Below are 18,035 nucleotides of genomic sequence, written 5' to 3'. Positions count from 1 at the left end.
GGGTGTTCTTGTTCTGTCACTTCATTAAGTAATCAACACAAAATTTCCAAAGCCACCTCTTTTTAGTCTAAGATTAAAATAGAAATCCATTTCATTTACTATACAATGCCATTGTCCTTGCCATGTACACTTATGTGTGTCACAAGTTGGCATATTTATTTGACATCTGACAACAAATCATAAGCAGTAAAAATATTTTCATTAATTTAATAAACACTGATGAGGTCCAGGGCATCCATAAATGCTTGTGAGGTTGTGCACTGTGTGACTTCAGGGGTGCCATTCACATCATATTTATAAGTGTGGTGCCCCTGGAGTTGTGCAGTGCGCAACCTGCGCAACTATATAAGGTGGCGCTGCATAATACAAAATGAGGCACGGTGATAGGTGCCAGCAATGAATATAAGGACAATGACATCAAAGTAGTTTTTCTTTCAGAACTTACAGTTTAGTAAGGGAGACTGGCAATTAAAGGAACCCATAAATCCCATGGCAAAAGAAAGTGCAGAGCCTTCCTATCCATAGAGCTGTCTAATTAAAATGGATGAACAAATAAAGGTGAGCAGTTAAAGCTAGAACTTGCTCTGGGAACATTTCGAAGTATGGGATCTTAAATCAGATATTTTTTCTATAGCTTCTGAGTATTAATATGCAATTTAATCATAAATACTGTACTTGTGTAAATGAGGTAGGTGCTCGTTCTAACATCCTCCCTGCTCATGGTAAAGCCATAGCTATTAAATAAAACATGATTTTCCTATATGTTGTCTCAGGTCCATCCTGGCTCTGCCTCCTGATCTTACTAGTCCCATCTTGTGTGTCTCCATTGTGCACATAGTCTGTTTTTGATCTTGTTCATACCCATTGGTCTATCCCACAATACTTCATGCTTCAAAGAGTCTATACATTTCCCAAGTCAAACTCAATTCAGTGTTCTTGGTACTGTAACCCAATTCTAAACCCTGGTTTTTGAACCTCAGCCTTGAAGCCACTGCTTACTTCCAATATGAGTGTGAATTTTTTTTCTTAAAACCAAGTTTCTAGGTTCAAAATTTTTTTCTTATACATGGAAGCGTCTTTGAGAGCAGACATTTTGATATATTTTGTTCAGACATCCCTCCAGTGCCTAGAATAATGCTTAGTGTTTGGTGCCCATGTCTTTTTTTTTTTTTTTTAAGTGATTAGTCGTGTGTGGGCCAATAAACCAAGGATTCCAAGGGCTTTCTGCTGGGACCTGCTTCCAGCTGTTGATGTTTTTTTGTTTTTCTGGGGAGCAGGTTGCTCAGTGCATACTGTGCTACTCCCTGGGCTACCAACTCAGAACTTAGGTTCAGGGGCCAACATCCCTGAAAGGTGGAGTCCAGGGAGGTCCCACAGCTCAACAGTGCCTCCCCGTGGTAATGAGTCCAACTGCAACTGACTCCAGTAGTCTCAGAAACTAGAACACCAAATTCCCTGAAATTTCATCATGGCAGGAAGACTGCTCATGGAAATACCAACCAATGACTTTGGATCTCAATCCTCTTCTTGTGTTGGCACTTAAATAAGAATACATTATGCTTAAGATTCCCAGTGCGGGCAATGTATATTTCTCTTCATGCTTTCATGCTTGTCTAACTAAAGGGATCACGGTGCAACTCTGGTAAGATTTTGGGAAAAATGAATACATTATTTCAGGAAGGTTTTCCTCTCTCTGTACCATTTTCACTCCAACTGTAAAACTGAATTCATGGCTGAGGTTTAGGAGCCCATTAAGCCGGTACACTTTCCATTCTGAACGTGAAGCCAGAATCTGACTCAAGTGCAACAACCACACGCAGTAGGATTTCCCTGAGACTTTGATCCCAAATGGAGTCCCAGGGCTTTGTACATAACATAGCACTAATGTTACACGACCTCAAGAAATAAAGGCGTTGGTCTGGTCTGTGAAAAACATTTGAAGATCTCTTGATACTTTGACTGCCATCCAAAGTCCATCGTGAACCCGCCTCAGGCCTCACCTTCACAACTGTGGGTAACGCCAGAGCCTTAGACCTCTGTCCTGTGCTTATTTCCTTCCCTGGCTGTTTCCAGGAAATAGTACTTAGCTGTTTGGGGTGAGAATTTCTAAGCATCACAGCTATCTTAAAACCTAGCTAATGTTACCACAAATGGCTCTGCAATCTGGTGACTCAGGCCAGTATAGCTGGAGCAAATTTGGCAGACCTGGAAAGTCTCCACATAAAAACAGTGTCACCTTGTTTTTGGTGTCTTGTGTTTGTCATAGATCACATCCGGAAATTAATGGTCACCACACAGACATATTTTAAAAACTTTCTATTTCTGGAGAGAAGACCCTGTATTGGAATATCATTCATTCACGAACTATGCCTACAGCTGGCATGATGACTCTCTCTTCCAGGGCTGTTTTAAGAGAATTCTGGGAGTGCAAAAATTCTCAACATGATACTAGCCAGTAGGATCCAATAGTACATTAAGAAGATTATTCATCATGACCAAGTGGGATTTATCCCCGGGATGCAAGGTTGGTTCAACACTCATAAAACAATCAATGTGATAGATCACATCGATAAGAGAAAAAACAAGAACTGTATGAAACCTCTTAATAGATGCAGAGAAAGCATTTGACAAAATACAGCATCCATTCCTGATCAAAATTCTTCAGAGTGTAGGGATACAGGGAACATTCCTCAGTATCCTCAGTATGTTAAAAGCTATCTATGAAAAGCCCACAGCAAATATCATTCTCAATGGGGAAACACTGAGAGCCTTTACCCTAAGTTCAGGAACACAACAGGGATGTCCACTCTCACCACTGCTATTCAACATAGTACTAGAAGTCCTAGCCTCAGCAATCAGACAACAAAGAAATACATTCAAATTGGCAAAGAAGAAGTCAAACTCTCACTCTTCGCAGATGACATGATACTGTACAGAGAAAACCCAAAAGACTCCACCCGAAGATTGCTAGACTCACATTCGGCAATGTGGCAGGATACAAAATCAATGCCCAAAAATCAGTGACATTTCTATACACGAACAATGAGACTGAAGAAAGAGAAATTAAGGAGTCAATCCCATTGACAATTGCACCCAAAAGCATAAGATACCTAGGAATAAGCCTAACCAAGGAGGTAAAGGATCTGTACCCCAAAACCTACAGAACACTTCTGAAAGAAATTGAGGACGACAGAGATGGAAAAATATTCCATGCTCATGGATTGGCAGAATTAATATTGTGAAAATGTCAATGCTACCCAGGGCAATTTACATGTTCAATGCAATCCCTATCAAAATACCATGGACTTTCTTCAGAGAGTTGGAACAGATCATCTGAAGATTTGTGTGGAATCAGAAAATACCCTAAATAGCCAGGGGAATATTGTAAAAGGAAACCAGAGGCAGGGGCATCACAATGCAGGATTTCAAGTTGTACTACAAAGCTGTGATCATCAAGACAGTGTGGTACTGGCACAAAAACAGACACATAGATCAAAGGAACAGAATAGAGAATCCAGAAGTGGACCCTCAACTCTATGGTCAACTAATATGCAACAAAGGAGGAAAGACTATCCACTGAAAAAATGACAGTCTCTTCCATAAATGGTGCTGGGAAAATTCGACAGTCACGTGCAGAATGAAACTAGACCATTCTCTTACACTATACACAAAGATAAACTCAAAATGGATGAAAGATATAAATGTGAGAGAAGATTCCATCAAAATCCTAGAGGAGAACACTGGCAACACCCTTTTTGAACTTGGCCACAGCAACTTCTTGCAAGATACATCTATGAAGGCGAGGGAAACAAAAGCAAAAATGAACTATTGGGACTTCATCAAGATAAAAAGCTTCTGCACAGCAAAAGAAACAGTCAACAAAACTAAAAGACAACCTACAGAATGGGAGAAGATATTTGCAAATGACCTATCAGATAAAGGGCTAGTATCCAAGATCTATAAAGAACTGATTAAACTCAACACCCAATTAACAAACTATCCAATCATGAAGTGGAATAAAGACATGAACAGAAATTTCACAGAGGAAGACATAGACATGGCCAACAAGCACATGAGAAAATGCTCCGTATCACTTGCCATTAGGGAAATGCAAATCAAAACCACAATGAAATACCACCTCACACCAGTGAGAATGGGGAAAATTAACAAGAGAGGAAACAACAAATGTTGGAGAGGATGTGGAGAAAGGGGAACCCTCTTGCACTGTTGGTGGGAATGTGAACTGGTGCAGCCACTCTGGAAAACTGTGTGGACGTTCCTCAAAGAGTTAAAAATAGACCTGCCCTACGACCCAGCAATTGCACTGTTGGGGATTTACCCCAAAGATTCAGATGCAGTGAAATGGCAGGACACCTGCACCCCAATGTTTAAGCAGCAGTGTCCACAATAACCAAACTGTGGAAGGAGCCTCGGTGTCCATCGAAAGATGAATGGATAAAGAAGATGTGGTATATGTATACAATGGCATCAGAAATGACAAATACCCACCAATTGCTTCAAAGTGGATGGAACTGGAGGGTATTATGCTGAGTGAAGTAAGTCAATCGGAGAAGGACAATCACTATATGGTCTCATTCATTTGGGGAATATAAAAAATAGGCAAAGGGAATAAAGGGGCAAGGAGAGAAAATGAGTGGGAAATATCAGTGAGGGTGACAGAGCATGAGAGACAGCTAACTCTGGGAAATGATCAAGGGGTAGTGGAAGGGGAGGTGGGTGGGGGGTTGGGGTGACTGGGTGATGGGCACTGAGGGAGGCACTGGACGGAATGAGCACTCCAATAAAAAGTATACATATTAAAACAAATTCTGGGAGAGGCCTAATTCCTAAAGCCTTACAGTACCTGTGTGCATCCCTGCATTTCCTGGCCAAGAAAGCGCTCCTAACACCTACTTCCAGATTACACTTGAAGATGAATTACCATTCCATATGGCTGTTTAGGCCACTGTTATGGCCTGAATATTCTGTCCTACCAAACTCATACGCTGAAGTCTTTAGCCCCCAGTGTGGCTGTATTAGGAGATGGGGCCCTAAGGAAATAATCAAAATTAACTGAGGTCATAATGGTAAGCCCTCGTCTTATAGGATTAGTGTCATTGTAAGGGGACACCAGAAACTTGGTCTCTTGGCCTCTCCGTGTGCACATATCAAAGAGAGGCCATGTGAGGAAATAGTGAGAAGGTAGCCATCTTTAAGCCGGGAGAAGCACTCTCACTGAAAACTGATCATGACTTGATTTTGGATTTTAGCCTCCAGAACTGTGAGAAAATTAATTCCTGCTGTTGAGGCCACCCAGTCTGTGATATTTTGTTATGGCAGCCCAAGCAGCCTACACTGACCCAGATTGTAAATAATAGAACCTGGGACATATGTTGCCATGGAAATATATACCTTTTTTTTTTTTTGTCTTCTGTTCATAACTTTGTAAAGCATGAACAACAGTTGAATACAAGCCTAGAAATGTAGTTTTTTTCACCAAAAAGTATATATTTAAATTAAGTTCTGACCTTTGCAGTTATTTTCTTCTATGTGAAATTCAGACAAAGAACGTCATAATCAAGAAGAAAATTATCGTCAAATTGGAATTGTGAGTCAACCTCAAACTGAGATTTTTATTTGCGAAGTGATAAAATTTTAAATGAGGGACAAATGTATAAAACGGGGGATTTACGATGCTAATCAAGGAATTAGGGATATCAGACATTTCAAATTTAGGATTATACTAATTAATAGTTTTTTTTATGTAGAAAGGGTAATTATTAGAGAAAAGTCTCTTTAGTTATTAGAGATGCGATTCATACTCTGAAAAATCAGACGATGAAAAAAGTCTTTAGATAAAACATATTTGATTGTAACTATAAAATGAGATGGGTTCTTAAGTGCTATTCTAATGATTATTTTTTTTTTAAATCTTAGATTTCAGTGACTTATGTAGTGCCTAGTTAATGTTTATTGGATGAATCTGTAAATTAGTAAGGATTAAAGGCAATCCAAGAATGTAATTTTTAAAGCTGTTCGGAAATTCCTAAAGCATTATTTACTTTGACAGTTGGAAATGCTAACTGGAAAGTAGTCTCTCTGTTAAAATAAGGTAGTTTTTGACATTAAAGGAAAGCAATATTGAAGGTCAAAGAAAGGGTGAGCTACTTTGATTTTTTTCAAAGGAATTTTAAAAATTGCACATTATCGTCTTAATGGAAGTTTGGAATACATATGTTGTCAAATAAAAGTTCAATTAATTTTGGTAGATGCTATTAGGCTATGTAATGAAGAGGGAGGGAGGGGAGAAGGAAAGGAGAGATGGATAGGAAGATGGACAAGTTGTTCTCATAAGGAAAAATTAAATGGCCATTTCTACAAAGAATACCTCCTTTAGCTAAAGCACCGTCAGGTGAACAAAGCTCTAGCCCATTTTCTGTGACCTTAAGTGTTCTTGACTAAATTTCAACCCTAGGTCTGTTAGCAACTCTTCCGTGATTACAGAAATCAACTTCCCTGACTCTATTGTGTTATAAGTAACATGAAATGATCACATTATCCAGTACCTTACCACTCTTAGAAATACAGAACTACCTTCCAGAATGTGATGGTCTGAAAAATTCAGAGCAGTAACTGTTTTGGTTGTATTGCAAGATTTTTAGGATCTCATCAACTTATTTTATTTTATTTATTTTATTTATTTTATTTTATTTTAATTTTTTGTTTTTTAATGTATTTTTTATTGGAGTTCGATTTGCCCACATATAGCGTAACACCCAGTGCTCATCCCATCAAGTGCCCCCCTCAGCGCCTGTCACCCAGTCACCCCATCCCCCTGCCCTCCTCCCCTTCCACTACCCCTTGTTCGTTTCCCAGAGTTAGGAGACTCTCATGTTCTGTCACCCTCTCTAATTTTTCCCACTCATTTTCTCTCCTTTCCCCTTTATTCCCTTTCACTATTTTCACTATTCCTTTTCACTATATTCCCTGTATGAGTGAAACCATATAATGATTCTCCTTCTCCAATTGACTTACTTCACTCAGCATAATACCCTCCAGTTCCATCCACGTTGAAGCAAATGGTGGGTATTTGTCATTTCTAATGGCTGAGGAATATTCCATTGTATACATAAACCACAGCTTCTTTATCCATCATCTTTCGATGGACACCGAGGCTCCTTCCACATTTTGGCTATTGTGGACATTGCTGCTAGAAACATCGGGGTGCAGGTGTCCCGGCGTTTCATTGCATCTGAATCTTTGGGGTAAATCCCCAACAGTGCAATTGCTGGGTCGTAGGGCAGGTCTATTTTTAACTCTTTGAGGAACGTCCACACAGTTTTCCAGAGTGGCTGCACCAGTTCACATTCCCACCAACAGTGCAAGAGGGTTCCCCTTTCTCCACATCCTCTCCAATATTTGTTGTTTCCTGCCTTGTTAATTTTCCCCATTCTCACTGGTGTGAGGTGGTATCTCATTGTGGTTTTGATTTGTATTTCCCTGATGGCCAGTGATGAGCATTTTCTCATGTGCTTGTTGGCCATGTGTATATCTTCTTTGGAGAAATTTCTGTTCATGTCTTTTACCCATTTCATGATTGGATTGTTTGTTAATTGGGTGTCAAGTTTAATAAGTTCTTTATAGATCTTGGATACTAGCCCTTTATCTGATAGGTCATTTGCAAATATCTTCTCCCATTCCGTAGGTTGTATTATTGCAAGTTTAACAAAAAAAAAAGCTATATTTTTAATACTTCTTCCAGTTTCCATTTATTGTAAATGCGGGAAATAGACCAATACTCACCTGAGATAATGGTAATGTGGCAGTAACTTTCTAACTCACCTTACTAGGAAGTGTAAGAACTTCAGTTGTTTGAGAACAGCAGATATATACAGATTTATGCACTAATGTGCATTTTATTTTCTGCAATATGTATATTATAAATCATTCCTCTGCTTAGTATCGAATTAGGCAGTAACTGCAATTGGTTCAAAGCTCTGTATCAGAATTTGATGATAATGAAAGGCTAATAATACCAATATATCGTATACTATGCCAGAGTTTCACTACGTTTTAACAAATATCTACCTGTTTAGTTCATTTTACATTTGGGTCTGAGCTGGAAGAGGAAATTATTCAACTTAATTTCCATACTGGCATAGTAAATGTAAAATCTCACTGGCAGAGCAGTAATGCAATTTGGCATTACATTTTACATCAATTTTGAATATGAATTTAACTTCAAGATGTGGCTATAGGTTAGCTGAAAAGAAACATAGTGACATAAAAATGTGTTTCACAACTTAAATAAATAATATAACTGGTAGACAGAATAACCAGTTCCTAAGAGACACCTACTTCCTAATTACCTGCCCACCTCCCTACCAGCCTGTGAATATGTTATAATACATGGCAAAGCAGAATTAAAGTTGCAGATGCAACTATGTTTGCTAATTAGATGATCTTAAAGACATTGTCTTGGACTGTCCAGGTGGGCCCCATGTCATGGAAGCGTCCTTGTAAGTGTAATAGGCAGGCAGAAGAGAGGTCAGAGAGGATGTGGCTATGGAAGAGACCAGAGGGACACACTGAGAGAATTTGAATTCCATTGCTGGCTAAAACACCTACTTACTTTTAATTTCATCTCATATTTAAAATTAAGTTTGTTTTTTTGGACTTTATGTCTAATCACATTGTATTATTTTGGGTCTCGTTTCTATCACTCAGCATTGTCTTTACAAGATTCTTAATTGTTGAGGCATTAAGTGGAAATCTGTCCATTTTTATTGCTTTGTACTATTCAGTGAATGCATATGCCATAATTTATTTAAGCATTCTTTTTTTTTGAAAAAAGCTTTATTGTTTCCATTTGGTCTATGGCTTGGGAGAGGACTCCAGGGTGTTAAAAAAAAAAGTTGGCTGCCTAGTGGCTACTGAGAGAGGCTCCGGGGCACGAACCCTGGCCCCAGAGTGATGCCAGAGGGGCCCCTCAAGGGCTGCTGGTCTTCAGAGGCTCCTAGTAATGCTTGAGGGGAGCTTTTCTTTTCTTAGATTTTATGTATCTATTCACGAGAGAGGCAGAGACAGAGGGAGAAGCAGGCTCCCTGTGGGGAGCCTGATGCAGGACTCGATCCCAGGACCCTGGAGTCACTACCTGAGCCAAATGCAGATGCTCAACCACTGAGCCACTCAGGTGCCACCCTGGAGGAGAGCTTTTCTAAGAGATAGGGCCCAGCCCAACGTGGGAGCCAACCTGCCTGCAGAAGTGAGTCAGGTGGTGGCCATCTTCTTGATGAGTTTCACCTCCTCATCCTGGAAGTGGCTCTCAAGGGAGTCACAAAGATGGGGATCTGCCCTGGCACAGCCCAGGGCGTACAGATCTAAAAAGTCCTGGTTCAGGTTATTCTGCAGGACCAGGGTAGTTTCCATGACACCCACAGTTTTACTATACTCCTCCTGGGAAGGCTTCTGCATGTCCTGGAAGAGGGTGCTGCTGCAGCGCTGGTTTTGCATTTTCAAGAGATGCTCAGCGCCCTGAGGCTTCTCCTCAGCCAACTCCCAGAAGAAGTGGCTTATGCCCTCCAGAGCCACATTGTCCCAGTGGAAATAGAAGCCCAAGAGAGGTAGGTGTAGGGAGGCCCACAGGTGCATGTTGGCTAGGTGGTTTAAGGGCAGCCTTCACCTCGGTGCAATAGTATTGACCACTGTGGGAGCTCATGGTTGATCAATGTTAAGGTGCTAAGCTCAAAATAGGGGGTTGGCTGGTCCTGGAGGCAGAGAATGGCTGAGAAGATGGCTTTGAAGGTTGCAACTGGAAAAAGGGCTGGAGGGGTGGTCAGAGGCTGGTAAAAGGGTCATGCCTGGGTCTGTTCATCCAAACATCGCTGAAGCAAGAGACAGATCCATGAGGCGGCGGGGCACAGTGCCTATGCCTTCTACTTTTGATGAACATTTGTGCTGTTTTCTGTTGGAGCCTGTTACGGTGCTTCTGTGAGTGTGTGTGTATGTATGTGTATTGTTTTTTCAAATTTTCATTTAAATTCCAGTTAACATAGTGTCATAATAGTTTCAGGTGTGTGATTTAGTGATCCACCACTTAAATATAACACGCAGTGCTCGTCACAAGTGCCCTCATTAACACCTGTCTTTCATTTAGCACTTCCCCCCCACCCATGGATATGTATTTTTGCTGTGAATTAGGGTCTTGCATAAGTTTTGGATATTTGTCATCATGTCCTAAAATCTCTCTTCTCCAGTATCTCTCTGCTCTTGTTCTGGGACACCAGTTCAATTTAAGTTAGGCCTTGTCATTGTAACTCTGTCTTCCATATTTTCCATCCATTTTGTCTATTTTTGGATGAATTATCAATAATTTTTCTAGTAACTAATTCTATCTTCAGTTGTATCTACTGTTAAAACTATATATTGAATTTTTATTTCATTATGTTTACAATTTTTGTAATATCTACTTAGTTCTTCTCTAAACTTAGTCCATCACTTTTTAGAACCCTCTCTTTCCCATCCATATTTTCCAGCTTGGATTTCATTTCCCCTACAGATATGGAGCTCCAATTAATTTTACTAGCTGTTTATTAATTCAGATTATTCTCACTTATGTCATATTTTTCTATGTGTTTATGATTTAGACATTGATTTTTTAAGAAGCCATTTGTCACTCATGCCTCTAAAGATTACAAAAACAAGAGTGAATTTTATCAAAATAGAGCATATTTCTTGACTATATCCACAAAAATAAATTTCTATGAACACTCTTTTATACGAATACATTTTACTTGTTCATTTTGGGGAGATCACTTGCTATAACCACACTCCTTATCACAGAATAGTCTTTTTTTTTAAATTTTATTTATTTATGATAGTCACAGAGAGAGAGAGAGAGAGAGAGAGAGAGAGAGGCAGAGACATAGGCAGAGGGAGAAACAGGCTCCATGCAGGGAGCCCGACATGGGATTCGATCCCGGGTCTCCAGGATCGCGCCCTGGGCCAAAGGCAGGCGCTAAACCGCTGCGCCACCCAGGGATCCCCCACAGAATAGTCTTATAAATGTTTCTTCTTGTACAATCTTTCTGATCAAATAATCTTTTTAATTACAGTAAACTTTAGTTTTTTAGGATAGTTTTAGATTCATAGCAAACATGAGCAGAAAGTACAGAGAATCCCCATATACCCTCTATCCCCACAGGTGCACATCCTCCCCCATATCATCTCATTTGTTAGAATAGATGAACCTATGTTAATAGCATTATCACCTCAGTGTCTACATCAGTATTTGGCCTTAGTATTGTACGGTCTGTTTTAACAAATACATAATGACATCATCCACTGTCCTACAGAATGCTTTCATTGCCATAAAAACCCTCTGTAAATATCCATGTGTAGGTTTTCACATGGACATGTTTTTTTTTTAAGACTTTATTAGAGAGAGAGAGAGAGAGAGAGAGAGAGAGAGAGAGAAAACACGAGCAGGGCGAGTGGCAGAGGGAGAAGGAGCCTCTCCAATGTGGGCAGCCCGTTTCAGGGTTTATCCTAGGACCCCAAGGTCATGACCTGAGCCAAAAGCAGCCATTTTAACTGAACCACTCAGGTGCCCTGACATAAGTTTTTAATTAATGTGAGCAAATACCAAGGAGCATACTGATCACATGTTAAGAGTATGTTTAATTTTATAAGAAACTGCTTGGGGCGACTAGGTGGCTATATTGGTTAATGATCTGCCTTCTGCTTGGGTCATGATCTCAGGGTTCTGGGATTGAGCCCTGCATGAGGCACCCTGCTCTGCTCAGCGCCTGCTTCTCCCTCTGCTCCTCCCCTTGCTCATACACCAGCTCTCACTCTCTCACTCTCGCTCTCAGAAAGAAAAAGAAAAAAAAACTGCAAAACTATCTTTCAAAGAGTCTGTATAATTTTGCCTTCTCACAAGCACTGGATGAGAATCCTGTTGATCCACATCCTCACCAGAATCTGGTGTTGTCAGTGATCTGGATTTTGGCCATTCTAATAAGCGCATAGTGGTCTGATGTTTTAAGTTGCATATTTCCCTTGTAACATATGATGTGGAGCATCTATTCGTATGTTTATTTGCCATCTGTATATTTTCTTCAGTGAGGTGTCTGTTAAGGTCTCTGGCCTATTTTTAAATTGATTCTTTTTTTAAGATTTTATTTATTCATGAGAGACAGAGGGAGACAGAGACATAGGCAGAGGGAGAAGCAGGCTCCCTGCTGGGAGCCCGATACCAGACTCGATCCCAGGACCCCCGAATCACAACCTGAGCCGAAGGCAGACACTGAACCTCTGAGCCACCCAGGCGCCCAATTTGATTCTTTTCTTAGTGTTGAGTTTTAAAAGTTCTTTGTATATTTTGGATAAAAGTCATTTATCAGATGTGTCTTTCACAAATACTTTCCCAGTCTGGATTATCTTCTAATTCTCTTGATGTTGTCTTTTGCAGAGCAGAACTTTTTAATTTTAATGAAGCCCAGTTTATTCATTCTTTCCTTCATGGATCATGCCTTTGGTGATAGATCTGAGAAGTCCTCACCATACTCAATGTTGTCTGGTTTTCTGCTATGTTTTCTTTTAGAAGTTTTGCATTTTACATTTAGGTATGTGATACATTTTGAGTTAATTTTGCAAATGTCTAAGGTCTGTGTTTAGATTTATTCCCTGCATGTGGATATCCAGCATCATTTGTGGATGTATTGCCTCATAAAAAGAGTTAGAGAAATCCCCAGCAACTGTCTTCTGGAAAAGATTATAGAGAATAGACGTAACTTCTTCCTTAAATGCTTAATAGAATTCAACAGTGAACCTATCTAGGCTTGATGAATTCTGTTATTGATCCAATTTATTTAATAAATATGGGCCTATTCAGAATGTCTTTTTCTTGCGTGGATAATTTCTTTTCAATTCTATGTCTTCTATGAGTTTTGTAATATCGTATCTTTCAAGGAAGTAATCCATTTTATTTAGATTATCAAAATTGAGGATATAGAGTTGTTTATAGTATCCTTAATTATCCTTTCAGTGTCCATGGAATCTTTGGTGAGGTCTTCTCTTTCATGTCAATTTGAAATTTGTGTCCTCTTTTTTTTTTTTAAGTTGGTGTATCAGTTTTACTGAACTTTTTAAAAAAAGATTTATTTACTTATTTATGAGAGACAGAAAAAGAGAGAGAGAGAGAGAGAGAGGCAGAGACATAGGCAGAGGGGGAAGCAGGCTCTTTGCAGGAGCCCGATGCGGGACTCAATTCCAGATTCCGGGATCACAACCTGCACCAAAGGCAGCTGCCCAACCACTGAGCCACCCAGGTGTCCCCAGTTCTACTGAACCTTTAAAAGAACCAGCTTTTGGTTTTCTCTTTTGGTTTCTTTATTCATTGATTTCTGCTCTAATTCATATTATTGCCATTCTTCTTTTTTTTTTTTTTTTTTAGTTTTTATTTAAATTCCAGTTAACATGCAGTGTAATATTAGTTTCAGGTGTACAATTTAGTGATTGAACACTTCCAGGACTCATCATGACAAGTGCCCTCCTTAATCCCCATTCCCTGTTGAATGTATCCTCCCATCCACCTCCCCTCTGGTCACCGTCAGTGTGTTCTCTATGTACAGAGTCTGTTTCATGGTTTTCCTCTCTCTTTCTTCCCCCCATGATCATTTGTTTTTTTTTTAATTCCACATATAAATTATTTTGCTTAGCGTGATACTCTCTAGCTCTATCCATGTCATCACAAATGGCAAGGTTTCATTCTTTATCACTGAGTAATAATCCATCATATATATATATATATATATATATATATATATATATATATATATACCACATCTTCATCCATTCATCAGCTGATGGACATTTGTGCTCTTCCTGTAATTTGGCTACTGTTGATAATGCTATAAATATCAGAGTGCATGTATCACTTCGAATTAGTATCTTCATATTCTTTGGATAAATACCTAGTAGTGCAATTCCTAGGTGGTAGAATGGCTCTATTTTTAACTTTTTGAGGAATCTTCATACTATTTTCTAGTGTGGCTGTACCAGTTTGCATTCCCACCAACATTGTAAGAGGATTCCCCTTTCTCCACATCCTCACCAACATCTGTTGTTTCCTTTGTTGTTAATTTTAGCCATTCTGATGGTATGAGGTGATAACTCCTTGTAGTTTTGATTTGCATTTCCCTGATAAGTTAGGATCACTTCCTCACGTGTCTGTTGGTCATCTGAGTATCTTTGGAAAAGTGTCTATTTATGTCTTCTGCCCATTTTAACTGGATTATTTGTTTTTTTTTTTTGAGTGTTGAATTTGAGAAGTTCTTTATGGATTTTGGATACTTTTTACAGATATGTAAATATATTTGCAAATATATTCTCCCATTCTATAGGTTGCCTTTTAATTTTCTTGATTGTTTCCTTCTCTGTGTAGAAGGTTTTTATCTTGATGAATTCACAATAGCTTATTTTTGCTTTTGTTTCTATTACCTCCAGAAGCATGTCTTGTAAGAAGTTGCTATGGCCAAAGTCAGAGAGATTGCTGCCTGTATTCTCCTCTAGGATTTTGATGGTTTCCTGTCTCACATTTAGGCCTTTCATCCATTTTTGACTTTGTTTTGTGTATGGTATAAGAAAGTGGCTTAGTTTCATTCTTCTGCCTGTTGCTGTCCAATTTTCCAAACACCATTTGCTGTACTTTTGTACTTATTGAGGCCTGATTTGTGACCCAGTATGTGATCTATTCTGGAGAATGGTCCATGTGCACTTGAAAGGAATGTGTATTCTGCTCTGAATATATCTGTGAAGTTCATCTGGTCAGTGTGTCATTCAAAGCCACTGTTTCCTTGTAGATCTTCAGCTTGGGTGACCTGTCCGTTGATATAAGTGGAGTGTTAAAGTCCCCTACTATTATTGTATTATCAATGAGTTCTTTTATGTTTGTTAATAATTTTTTTATGTATTAGGGTGCTCCCTTGTTGGACACATAAATACTTACAATTGTTAGATCTTCTTGTTGGATTGTCCCCTTAAATATGATACAGTGCCCTCTTGCATCTCTTATTACAGTCTTTGTTTTAAAGTCTAGTATGTCTTTCATAAGTATTATGATTCCAGCTTTCTTTTGATGTCCATTTGCATGATAAATGTTTCTGTATCCCCTCACTTTCAATCTGCAGGTGTTTTTAGGTCTAAAACGAGTCTCTTATAGGTAGCATATAGATTAGTCTTGCTTTTTAAAAAGATTTTATTTATTTGAGAGAGAAAGTGCATGCCTGTGCATGTACATTAGTGGAGGGAGGGGCTGAAGGTGAGAGAGATGCAGACTCCTTATGGAGCAGGGAGCCCAACACAGGACCCTATCCTAGAACCCTGGATCATGACCTGAGCCCAAGGCAGACCCTTAACCTACTGAAAGCCACCCAGATACCCTGATGAGCCTTGGATTTTATCCATTCTGACACCTTGCATCTTTTGGAGCATTTAGTCCATTTATATTCAGAGTAATTATTGATATATATGTACTTATTGCCATTTTATTACTTGTTTTGTGCTTGTTTCTGGAGAGTTTTCCACACGTTGAGTCCCCTTTAATATTTCTTATGGGGATAGTTTAGTGCTCACGAACCTTTTAGTTTTTGTTTTTCTGGTAAACTTTGTCTCTCCTTCTATTCTGAATGATAGCCTTGCTGTGTAGACTATTCTTGGCTGCACATTCTTCCCATTCAGCATGTTGAGTATATCATGCCACTGTCTTCTGGCTTGCCAAGTTTCTGTGGAGAGATCTGCAGCTAGCCTTGGAGGTTTTCCCTTGCAAGTCAGGGACTTCCTTTGTTGTGCTGCTTTGAAGATTTTTTTTCCTTTGTCACCATATTTTGCAAATTTAATTACAATATGTCTTGGCGTTGGCCTGCTTTTGTTGATTTTGAAGTGAGTTCTCTGTCCCTTCTGAATCTGGATGTCTGTTTCCTTCCCCATATTAGGGAATCTTTCACTTATTATTCCTTAGAATACATTTTCTGCCCCCTTTTCCTCTCCTTCATCTTCTGGAACTCCTGTAACGTGAATGTTACTACATTTGATGGAGTCACTGTGTTTCCTAAGTCTACTCTCGTGTTTTATAATTCTTTCCCTCTTTTGTTCAGCTTCATTATTTTCCATTATTTTATCTTCTGTATCACATATGCATTCCTTTGCTTCTTCTAGCCTTGTGTTTATTGCATTAAGACTGATTTCAATTTCGGTTACTGCATTTTTCATTTGCAAGTATTTTTTTTAACTCTTTTATCTCTGTGGTAAGTGCCTCCCTCAAGTCACCCATTCTTTTCTCAAGCCCAGTGAGTTTCCTTATGATTGTTGCTTTAGATTCTCCATCAGAATGTTACTTATATCTGTTTTGTTTAGATCCCTGGCCATGACCTTATTTTGTTCTTTCATGTGGGATGAATTCCTCAGCCTTGGCACGTTGTCTAAGTCTCTGTCTTCCTTTCTGTGTTAAAAGAGTCTATTATGTTTCCTGCTCCTGAGAGTAATGGCTTCATGAAGAGGTCATGTATTGTCCAGGGCCTGGTGCTTCAGGGAGTGTCTCCCATGTGTGCTGTGTCTGCTCTGCTGCTGTGTTCTGGCCACTCTGTCCTTCAGACCAATCATCTGCAGAGACTCCTTGCCCACAGTGGGCAGCTTTGGTCCCTGGCCAGAATGTGGTGAATTGTAACTAGGTGTGCTCTGGTCTGCTGGTTAAATGAGACCTGATACCACTTTTGCTAGAACTGAAGCCCTGAAGAACTCTCTGGTTAGGAGACGTGGTCTGGGCAGGGACTTCCTTTGGTCCTGTGAGGAAGGGGCCCTCTCTGCTGGGACTGAGGCCAGCTTGATGGAGATGGTTGGTCACAGCAGAGCACTGGGGTGTGGGCCCTGCTGTAAGCAGGGTAGGCAGCTAGGGTTTGTGCTGTGCTGCTTCCTGCAGGTGACTCTGTGCTTATGCTCAGAGGTGTGGGAGGGAAATGGCACCAGCCAGCTCCTTTGTCTCCAGAGAGCAGTCTCCATGCCCACGGCTCTCAGGGAAGCACTCTGAGAAGAGCGAATAATCCCTGCCTCCCCCATGTGTCCCACACGTTTTTCAGATCCCGTTTCCACACTGTCTGCCTCCAGGTCACCTGTCTGCCTTTTCTCCAGGAGCAGTGCAGTGCCCTTGGGGCTCTGTTCCAGCCAAGCCTGCTGACTGAAATCTCCAGGCTTCAGGGACCTGGTGTAGGCTCGGGGCCTAAGCTGGTCTTATGGGGGAGGGTCTGCTGTGCCAGGACTGAGGCGAGCTTGGCCTGAAAGGGCAGTCGTGCCAGGGCGTGGAGGTGTGGGGCTTGGTATCAGCAGGCTGGGCAGCCGGTGTCAGGGCTTGGGGGCTTTCCGCAGGTGGCTCTGTGTTTCTGGTGAGGGTGGAAAGGGAAGTGGTGCCAGCCAGCTCCTTTGTTCCCATGGAGGCGGCTCCCTAAACTCTGCCTCTTAGGAGGGTGCTTCAGGAAGAGCAAATCATCTACCCGCTGTGTGCCCTGGGCTTTCTTCAGATCACTGCTTCCACAACCGTCTGCCCCTGTGTTGTTGGCCTGCCTTCTCCTTGGGAGCAGGGCAGCACCCTCTGGGCTCTATGTCAGCCGAGCCCACTGTTCTTTAAAACTCCAATCTTCAGGCCCCTGGTAGCAAGAACTCAGGAAGATCAGCCCCTCTCCTTTTCCTAGCTGATGGCTTTGGGGAAATGTTCTCCTCGTGGCTCCCTTGTGTGCTTCTCTCTCCCTTTGTCCTGCTCACCCTCACCCTTCTCTGTGATTGGGGCTCCCTCTCTCCCCTCTGCAGCATCTATGATCCATTTCTTTCCCAAAGCACATCTCTGTACTTTCTGCCTTCTCTTCTGTGGCTTCTTCCCTCCCTATAGTTCAAGGGACAAGTCCAAGGCCCTGCTGCTGTGCAGCCATCTTAGCTCCCCTCTTACTCTTGATTTTCTTCACTTACTTGATGTTTAATTTATTCTT

At 40.6% G+C, this 18,035-nt stretch overlaps 1 pseudogene; it reads right to left on the bottom strand.

The window, feature by feature from the left end:
- Positions 1 to 9,270: 9,270 nt before the first annotated feature.
- Positions 9,271 to 9,651, bottom strand: LOC112919059 (ferritin light chain pseudogene; annotated as a pseudogene).
- Positions 9,652 to 18,035: the final 8,384 nt, after the last annotated feature.

Source organism: Vulpes vulpes, chromosome X (assembly GCF_048418805.1).
Source record: "Vulpes vulpes isolate BD-2025 chromosome X, VulVul3, whole genome shotgun sequence".
NCBI classification, from domain to species: Eukaryota; Metazoa; Chordata; class Mammalia; order Carnivora; family Canidae; genus Vulpes; species Vulpes vulpes.
This window is presented reverse-complemented; position numbering and strand designations above follow the sequence as displayed.